Source organism: Vicia villosa, linkage group LG3, assembly GCF_029867415.1.
Source record: "Vicia villosa cultivar HV-30 ecotype Madison, WI linkage group LG3, Vvil1.0, whole genome shotgun sequence".
Classification (NCBI taxonomy): domain Eukaryota; kingdom Viridiplantae; phylum Streptophyta; class Magnoliopsida; order Fabales; family Fabaceae; genus Vicia; species Vicia villosa.
Genome location: NC_081182.1, coordinates 63,076,000 through 63,085,831, shown reverse-complemented (window position 1 = coordinate 63,085,831; position 9,832 = coordinate 63,076,000). Strand labels below are relative to the sequence as shown.

Here is a 9,832-nt window from a genome sequence, read left to right as displayed (position 1 = left end):
ACATAGGATCTTTTTCAGGTACATAGGGTATGTTAAAAGATTCTCTTTAATTTGCCACTATTCAAATTAAATCTGTCATCCTCACATTTTTTAATAATTTTAAAATTGTCCATGACAAACTTGAGTCAAAAGTGAGAATGAAATTTTTGGTAGTTTCATTTAAAATTTCAGATAACATATCAAAATTTTAATAGTTCATTTTTAAATTGTCGGTATGAATTTTTTTATCGACTTTTTTGAAAAATAAATTTAACATACCAATTTTTTTATAAATCAGGTATCTGCCATATTATTTTTTCGGATTTAAAAAAAAAAATAGTAGTTCATATTCATTAAGAATTTCTTTTTAACACTATCAGATTTTTCAAAATGTGTTGTAGTTTACCAGATTTTTCTGAAAATGTGGTAGTTTATCGGATATTTTGAAATTCGTGATAGTGTTAACATATTTTTTTTGCCGAATATGAACTGCCAGCAATTTTAATAAATCCAAAAAAGTATATCGAGTCTTTTTCAAAAAAATCTGATATTTTTCAAATATTTACCAGAAATCAGTGACTTTTTTTATAGAATATGTTAAACCTAATAAAAAATTCTAAAGAAGTTACTAAGGGCACAAAGATAATTGCAACTCTCTTATGGAGGTGCCAAATATAATTTAGGGGATCAAATTAAATACTCTTGAATCGTTCAAGTAGATCAATCTTATGCAAATTATTGATTGATTCACCTCACACTCTCATCAGGTTCGTTAGTAACACTAGTCTTGAGAAGAAATTGACAACTGATTCATCTTTTTTCATCAGTATTATCTCAAACTACTATCTCAGCATCTACAACTTCACCTTTTTTTCTTCAGTTTTTCATCTCTTTCGTACAAGTTCATCAACTTGCCGCACACTCCTTTGGTCATTTTTCTTCTTCAATGGTCTTCTCGAACACATTAGGATCCACACATGGATGGATCAAGAACCAAGTTTTTCCATCTTTCTTCCATTTATCCTTGTGTGCAGTCTTCTGTTCACCATCCACATTTGCTTCCAATTCAAGTACTCCATCATTCACAATTTCATCCACATCTTGAAATCTAAATATAACTTTCATTTGCGCAATCCACCTCTCATAGTTCTCACATTTGAAAAGCTATAGATTCGCTGGAAATTGCTTTGATGTTGTGTTTCCGTTTTCCATTACAGATTCTCTGAATTGCAACCGAACTCGTTGATATAAATTTGTTGGAACAAAAGTGTTTTCAAGATAGGTGAATCAACTAAATGAATCAAACGATATAAATAGGTGAATCACTGATTTTTTATGGGAAAAACTACAAAAAAAAAATAGCAACCTAACTTATCCCTTAGGCGGAGTCAGCTAAATGTATTGAACAATAACTTCAGTAAATTTGAAAATAAAACTCATGTTATTTTATGGCATATAAAACCTTTTTCCAACAAGTAGGACTAGCTTTTAATAGTCAGCATTGACGACTTTGAAATTTGAATTACTTTAACTATGTTAGTAAAACTATAGTTTATTGACATCATGTCCCTTCAAACATTATATATGGAAACATTTACTTTTTTTTTTAACCTATTAGTGGTCTATGGCAGGTGGGGTTGCTTTATGCTCAACGGGATCCACCCTTCTTTCGTCCCATATCTAAAGGAATTCAGAGGTGTCTAGTAAGATGGTAAGTGGTTTTCTTTCTTTTCAACATGCTGTTAATAAACTGCAGAGAATTAAAGTACTTATTTAAACTAACATTTTGTTGCAGGCTTGTCCAGCAGCGGATGCAGCTCAGGTTCCCTCAGTTGATTCGATTTCAGTGGCACAGAATAATACGGGGACGTTATTATCGCCATTTGATGGTACAATTAGACAATAAGTACTAGGCAAAGCATCAGAATAGGTATAATGCTTACTCAATACTTTTCATTATTTTTCTGGTTATTTAAGCTAATGTAGCATCATTAATTATTGATCCTTGGAAAATGCTTTGTTGATAGATACGTGAGATAGAATGTTCATTGTCTTGAGCATTTGTAGTGCTTAAGAGAGGTTTGAATAACCGTCAAAACTTGGCATGTATAAAGTGTGTAATATAATTAACTGTCAAACTTGGTATGTAGAGAGGTGTATAAAGTTTGAAATATGAAGGAAGTCTGTTAGGTGGATGGTGTATAAAGTGTAAAATATGAAGGAATTCTGTTAGGTGGATTTTGGACACTATTGTCGTATTTATTCAACATCCTTTGGTTAACGGTCTTAATTGCCCATTTTCTCTGTGCATTAGTCCTATTTTATTTGATTTATTACATTTTTTCCTTCTGGGTTTAAGAAAATGATTTGAGTGAAAAGATTCAAATTTCTTAGCTATGGTTTCATATTCAGGTTTACCTTGGAAAACAACAAAGTGAGGCAAGCATTGTTCTGATTCCATGGAAAGGTGCGTTAGTAAATCAGATATGGTCAATATACTGTATGAATTGAAGATTGAAGACTGAAATTACCATATGTTCATGTTTTATTGTATTGTCATACAAATTTGTTTCGTAGATCTTTGGTAAAATTGTTTTGGGCATGTAGACTTTCTGTTCCTTATATTCAAGATGAAATGCATTTAAAATTGCACGTTGCATAATGCCCGGCGTAACTTTCTGGTGCAGTTTTCTGAGTTTATGCCCTGCCATTTTTTACAGCCAGCAGATGTGTGCCAACTGTTCCCTGGCATTATTTCACAAACATGAAACTTTTCTCCAAATCTGAAATGCATAAGCTTGTTTCTTTGTTCATATGTTTCTTGAAAATATTTCTATCTGTTTTTAGACGTACATTAGTAAATATTGATGAGTACCTGGTTGTCGTCTACTTTTCTTCTATGAAGTAAATACATTATGTTGCTTTTGCAAATTTATCTCCTTTTGTGCTATGATTTTAGACTTATACAGTTCAAATATTTCATCTTCGAGTTTATTTCTATTATCAAAGTTTCCTCAAAGATGCCGATAAATGTTTCTGACTGCTTCTAGGACTCGTTTATTCTGATCTAGTATGTGCCAAATTTTCAGGGAATAATGGCTCCAAATTTGTGCTTCAGTGGTCAAGAAGTTTCTGGCACATTGAATTAATTTTTTATGATACGAGGCCGACAATATGACTATGCTTTTGAAGTAGAAAATTTCAAGGACCCAGCAATTCAAATTGATGGATTTCTGGGTGCAAGTTTCTAATCTGAAGTTTAACCAAGTATTGAACCACGGGTGGATAATAAAATTAGAAGAAAAAAAACCGACCCAAAAAAATGTAACATGTCAATATCCGGTTAACATAATGCAACAAAATGACGTCAATATATAAATACTTCACTTTATACAACTTTTGTTCTTTTCAATTTGTAGTTTGAGCTACTCGGAATGTTAGACTCAGTTATACGTGTAGACGCCTTCCAAAAACTAACCCACATATGATCTTCACATAATCTGATAACCAACATGATCGATCTGGGCAATCAACTCTACACAATGAGAACTATCATAATTAACACTCCATCGTCCAAAGCGGCAAATCTCCTTTATTTACGATATTCCTCTCAAAGATTGAAGTATCATTCAACTGAAACTGGCACTGCCATATGGACACTATTAGGGAAGCCTTAAGATTAAGTAAATAGCTGACACCACCTAGTGGGATAAGACTTTTTTTTGTTTGTCTTGAGATTAGGCAAATAGCTCAGGCAGCATCACAAAAAGTAGTAGTAGTACATCTTTTCATCACCTAATTTTTCTCCCAAGTGCTCAATTACATTCCTATGCCAGAATCCAATGCTACTACATAGAATGAGAGCTTAATGTATAAATACATAACTACACAGAATAAATAGAAGTACTTTTTGAAAGTTTATGACTCTTAAGCTTTGAAACATGAGAATGCTAATTCAACACACAGGGTTTCAATGACAGCTCAATGTTTTTTTCCTCCTCTAATTGAACTTAGAATGAAATAAAGGGTTCCACTTTGACAGTATTTATATTATGTAGAAGGGTTTGTGACAGACTGACAGTGGTCTAAAATTTTGAATGGATGCATTTTATTTTTGGGGAGAGATTCTTTCTTGTTATGAAACATTTTTAAGAACAATAATTTGAATTAATATATATATGTAATGTATCTCACTAAATATGGAGATAGTACCAATTTATTATTAGATTTTAAGATATCTTGTATAAGGAATTCAATTTGTTAGGTTTTGGTTTATTCTAGGACTTAAAGGAGATTTGCAGCAGTAAAAGTGGTGGTAGGAGTGATCAATGTTCAGTTGAGCCAAGAACAATTGTGTGACTTGTATTTGGCCGAGTAAACGAGAAATGAAAATTATTGAATGTTCAGTATATCTTGTTTTCCACCCTTATTTATCTTTTAGTGTCTCTCTTGTCACCAACTTAATGTTCATACATTCACTTCTTGACGCACACATCTCTCTTATACACTTAAAACACATGTTCACCATAGAATGAAAATCCTATTTACTAAATACATTATCAAATTGCAGTAAAATTTTGACAGCTTAACTAACGTTTTGATAACCTAGAAGAATATAATATTCTAATTTTTATACCAAGAGTTAAAACTGTTTGCCATATAAGATTCAAAAGTTAAATACCTCAGGCACACATCAATATTCTTTCTAATGATTTCTTTATATTAGTGGTATCCATCCCTGTAATCTCATTACTTAGCTCCTTAAACGAATACAAAACAAGAGGTTTTATTCCCTTGTCTCTCTCTTGTGGATGAAATATTTGTGATTTTTGTTGTGTTTTTTCATAACCTTAGGGAAGACATGTTTCATTCTTTTTTGGTTAAATTATTTATGTATTAGTCTTTTCACTTCTGCATGTATGACTAACGGAGCGTGGCATTATCAAACTTCGTTTAGATATCTGTCGTGAATCCTGCGTTGGATGGAGCATTGGAGATCTTGCAAAAATTTGCAATTGATGTGCGTAATGGAAAGATTTCTGATGACAGATTGCGTTTTGGTGCACCTTGGAGGCATCCACCAAAGGTTGATGACCCTAAGTTGCGCATGGAATGGGCAAAGCTTCAATTGATGGATTTTGTTAAATCACTAGTCAATGCAGACTTTGGGGTAAATGTGCTTATCTTTTTCAGTTTTAAAATTCTCTTTGTGGAAAACAGTTCTATCGGAAAACAGAAGCACACACATATGCATGGATATGATAGTACAAAAATATAGGATGGGGTCTTTGCTCTTTTGAGTCGTGTGTTGAAGGTTTTTTAGCCCCTCCTGGCTTAAGTCACCAATTGCCTCTCCAAAATTTCCGTTAACCTCTCTCATTCCCTTCCACCTCCTCTTTATTCATCCTTTTGTTATTTGTTCTCTTCATTACCAAGTTTCTCTTACAGTCTATTACACTCCCTGTCCAACATTTCTTCTTAACTCATAAAAACAGTAGCTTTTCTGCTCCTTTCATTCACCAGAACCAGCCAATTTCCTCTTTTTCTTCTTTCTCCTCTGGTATAAACATGATTAAAGGCCCATCACTGCCCCTCCACAAATGTGGTACATAGGTGTTCTTTTTGGTGAAGAAAGTGTAGCCAGCATGGGGAGTGAAGGGAATATGCTGGAGGAACTGGACCAAAAGGGGCATTGAATTTGTGAGGGAGTTATGTGTTCTGCGAGGTCAGGAATAGTATCAAGCTTGCTTCTGAGTCTTTCTCTACTTTTCCCTTTTCCTATTTTTATTCTTCCTGTTTTCTGTTACTGTTGTAAGATTATTGTTCTATTAATTTTCCTTGTAATTCCAGAATCCATCTAGATACTTTTTTTTTTTGGGAAATTTATTTGGAAGTTTTACTTTTTCCGATACTATATTTTGTTGTATTAAAAAGTTCGAATAGAATCTTCATGGTCCATTACATGGTGAGATCCCATGTTGGCCCCACTAAAACCTACCTCAGTGAAAGCACCGACCATGTCCTCATAACCTCCCTAAAGCTACTAAATTCTGGCATCCCCTCTGATCCGAACAAGCCTAACCATGGACTTCGTGAGTGGCTCACGAATGGAATCCAATAAAATCTCACTTCTGCCCATGTCCTCATAACCTCCCTAAAGCTACTAAATTCTGGCATCCCCTCTGATCCGAACAAGCCTAACCATGGACTTCGTGAGTGGCTCACGAATGGAATCCAATAAAATCTCACTTCTGCCCATGGCAATCTTCCATGGGCTTTCTATTTCCCTTTTTGTGCTGGACACTCTTGTCCGAAATAAACAAGCCCAGGCCTATTGATAAGATTTACTATGCACGGATATCTTCACTAATGATTCCACCTCCTACTCCTTCCCTGGCACTCTAAGAGTGCTAAAGTCAGAAATCACTCTCTGTCCGAAGTATGGAGTTTTTTTTAGCAGTTTAGTTTGGATTGTAATCTCTTTGCTCTCACTGATCGTTATCATTATCTTCATGTCAGGTCAATTATCGAATTGAATACAGTGAAGAAATATTTGACGATCCTTCTGCTGTTGCATTACTGCAGGTATATCATCTCTGTTTTCTAAATTCTTTTCCAGAAAACCCTATGACCCTTTAGGACATCCCTTGCCACTTTACGTATTACTAACTAGTAACTAGTAACTAGGTCATTCAGTCTGAACTTTTAAGATGTTTAAGATGATAGTTAGCAGTTACACCTTTCAATAAGTTTGTTTAATTTCATTTTTTTCTTCTTAAAATGATTTTTTGGTCTGGGTAAATTAGCAAATTTTATTACTGCTGACTGTAAAATAGACTTTTCTGTTTCAATCCCTCAAATATAATAAATCGCCACTTATGGCCTCTACCATCAATGGAGTTCCAAAACATATCTAACCCTTTTGGTTATTATGGCTGAACTTTTATTTTAAATTCAGTACTGCTAAACATTAGATAGGCGAATCACTGGTTTTTTTACAGCAGAACTCCAGAAACTAGCAACTAGCTTACCCTTTAGCCAGAATCAACTAAATGAATCAAACGATATAAATAGGTGAATCACTGATTTTTTATGGGAAAAACTACAAAAAAAAATAGCAACCTAACTTATCCCTTAGGCGGAGTCAGCTAAATGTATTGAACAATAACTTCAGTAAATTTGAAAATAAAACTCATGTTATTTTATGGCATATAAAACCTTTTTCCAACAAGTAGGACTAGCTTTTAATAGTCAGCATTGACGACTTTGAAATTTGAATTACTTTAACTATGTTAGTAAAACTATAGTTTATTGACATCATGTCCCTTCAAACATTATATATGGAAACATTTACTTTTTTTTTTAACCTATTAGTGGTCTATGGCAGGTGGGGTTGCTTTATGCTCAACGGGATCCACCCTTCTTTCGTCCCATATCTAAAGGAATTCAGAGGTGTCTAGTAAGATGGTAAGTGGTTTTCTTTCTTTTCAACATGCTGGTAATAAACTGCAGAGATTTAAACTAACATTTTGTTGCAGGCTTGTCCAGCAGCGGATGCAGCTCAGGTTCCCTCAGTTGATTCGATTTCAGTGGCACAGAATAATACGGGGACGTTATTATCGCCATTTGATGGTACAATTAGACAATAAGTACTAGGCAAAGCATCAGAATAGGTATAATGCTTACTCAATACTTTTCATTATTTTTCTGGTTATTTAAGCTAATGTAGCATCATTAATTATTGATCCTTGGAAAATGCTTTGTTGATAGATACGTGAGATAGAATGTTCATTGTCTTGAGCATTTGTAGTGCTTAAGAGAGGTTTGAATAACCGTCAAAACTTGGCATGTATAAAGTGTGTAATATAATTAACTGTCAAACTTGGTATGTAGAGAGGTGTATAAAGTTTGAAATATGAAGGAAGTCTGTTAGGTGGATGGTGTATAAAGTGTAAAATATGAAGGAATTCTGTTAGGTGGATTTTGGACACTATTGTCGTATTTATTCAACATCCTTTGGTTAACGGTCTTAATTGCCCATTTTCTCTGTGCATTAGTCCTATTTTATTTGATTTATTACATTTTTTCCTTCTGGGTTTAAGAAAATGATTTGAGTGAAAAGATTCAAATTTCTTAGCTATGGTTTCATATTCAGGTTTACCTTGGAAAACAACAAAGTGAGGCAAGCATTGTTCTGATTCCATGGAAAGGTGCGTTAGTAAATCAGATATGGTCAATATACTGTATGAATTGAAGATTGAAGACTGAAATTACCATATGTTCATGTTTTATTGTATTGTCATACAAATTTGTTTCGTAGATCTTTGGTAAAATTGTTTTGGGCATGTAGACTTTCTGTTCCTTATATTCAAGATGAAATGCATTTAAAATTGCACGTTGCATAATGCCCGGCGTAACTTTCTGGTGCAGTTTTCTGAGTTTATGCCCTGCCATTTTTTACAGCCAGCAGATGTGTGCCAACTGTTCCCTGGCATTATTTCACAAACATGAAACTTTTCTCCAAATCTGAAATGCATAAGCTTGTTTCTTTGTTCATATGTTTCTTGAAAATATTTCTATCTGTTTTTAGACGTACATTAGTAAATATTGATGAGTACCTGGTTGTCGTCTACTTTTCTTCTATGAAGTAAATACATTATGTTGCTTTTGCAAATTTATCTCCTTTTGTGCTATGATTTTAGACTTATACAGTTCAAATATTTCATCTTCGAGTTTATTTCTATTATCAAAGTTTCCTCAAAGATGCCGATAAATGTTTCTGACTGCTTCTAGGACTCGTTTATTCTGATCTAGTATGTGCCAAATTTTCAGGGAATAATGGCTCCAAATTTGTGCTTCAGTGGTCAAGAAGTTTCTGGCACATTGAATTAATTTTTTATGATACGAGGCCGACAATATGACTATGCTTTTGAAGTAGAAAATTTCAAGGACCCAGCAATTCAAATTGATGGATTTCTGGGTGCAAGTTTCTAATCTGAAGTTTAACCAAGTATTGAACCACACTATCATTTGTACAAGTTAAAGCATGTTTCTCACAAATCACAGTGAGCTTGTGGGTTTCCAAATAGGTTTATTTATAAAAGAAGTTCTATATACAGGGGAAAATATCTTAATATGGATATTGCCAATCAGATAGATTAGTTTACATGTTGTACAGTGAGCTGTCCAATTTGGACATTGTTTATTTGATTAGCACATGTGCTGGTTATAACAGTAATTATGGTGCTTTCTGTTGAATAAATAATTACTTGTGTGCATCTTAGATACTGATTATCTCCTAATTTGCACCTTGATTAATTGTAAACTATTATACCAGTTTGCAGAATATACACAAATTTCACTGTCTATGAGGTTCAAAACCATGCATCCTGATGTGGGACATGTCTCCAAGACTGCTTCTATTGACACGGTACTCCCAAGGAAACTTATAAAACAAATTTCAGGAGTGTTATCTTGAATTAAATACTCTAATAGTAAAGTTCTTCTGTTGACAACCAGAAGATTCAGTGTTGGATGTTGGTATGTAGTTGATTTTTACGACTCAGGTGCTTTGTGGGATCAGATCTCTCTCCTCAACTACTGTGATGACCTTAGTAATTGCAAAATAAAAAAAAAGGGTGCTTTTTTTTTGCTTAAAATATGGTAAATAATTTCATGAGAATTGTTAATTTTTACCATTTGCTTTAACAAATTAAATGATTTTGGATTGATGTGAAATTTTATAGGCGTAATCTATATGATAATATCTTTCAATATAAAGATAGATTTTGTTATATGGATATATAAGGAAAAATTATCGAATGTGTCATGTTATTAAGTTTGAGAATAAATT

The 9,832-nt window shown here is 33.5% G+C and overlaps 1 long non-coding RNA gene across 1 annotated transcript; it reads left to right on the top strand.

Annotated features, from left to right (window-relative positions):
* Positions 1–1,215: 1,215 nt before the first annotated feature.
* Positions 1,216–9,832, top strand: LOC131661665 (uncharacterized). The gene is made up of 9 exons (XR_009301218.1): positions 1,216–1,690; positions 1,775–1,909; positions 2,392–2,446; positions 3,069–5,149; positions 6,499–6,564; positions 7,367–7,446; positions 7,518–7,652; positions 8,135–8,189; positions 8,812–9,832. It is a non-coding gene; the product is annotated as an uncharacterized LOC131661665 (long non-coding RNA).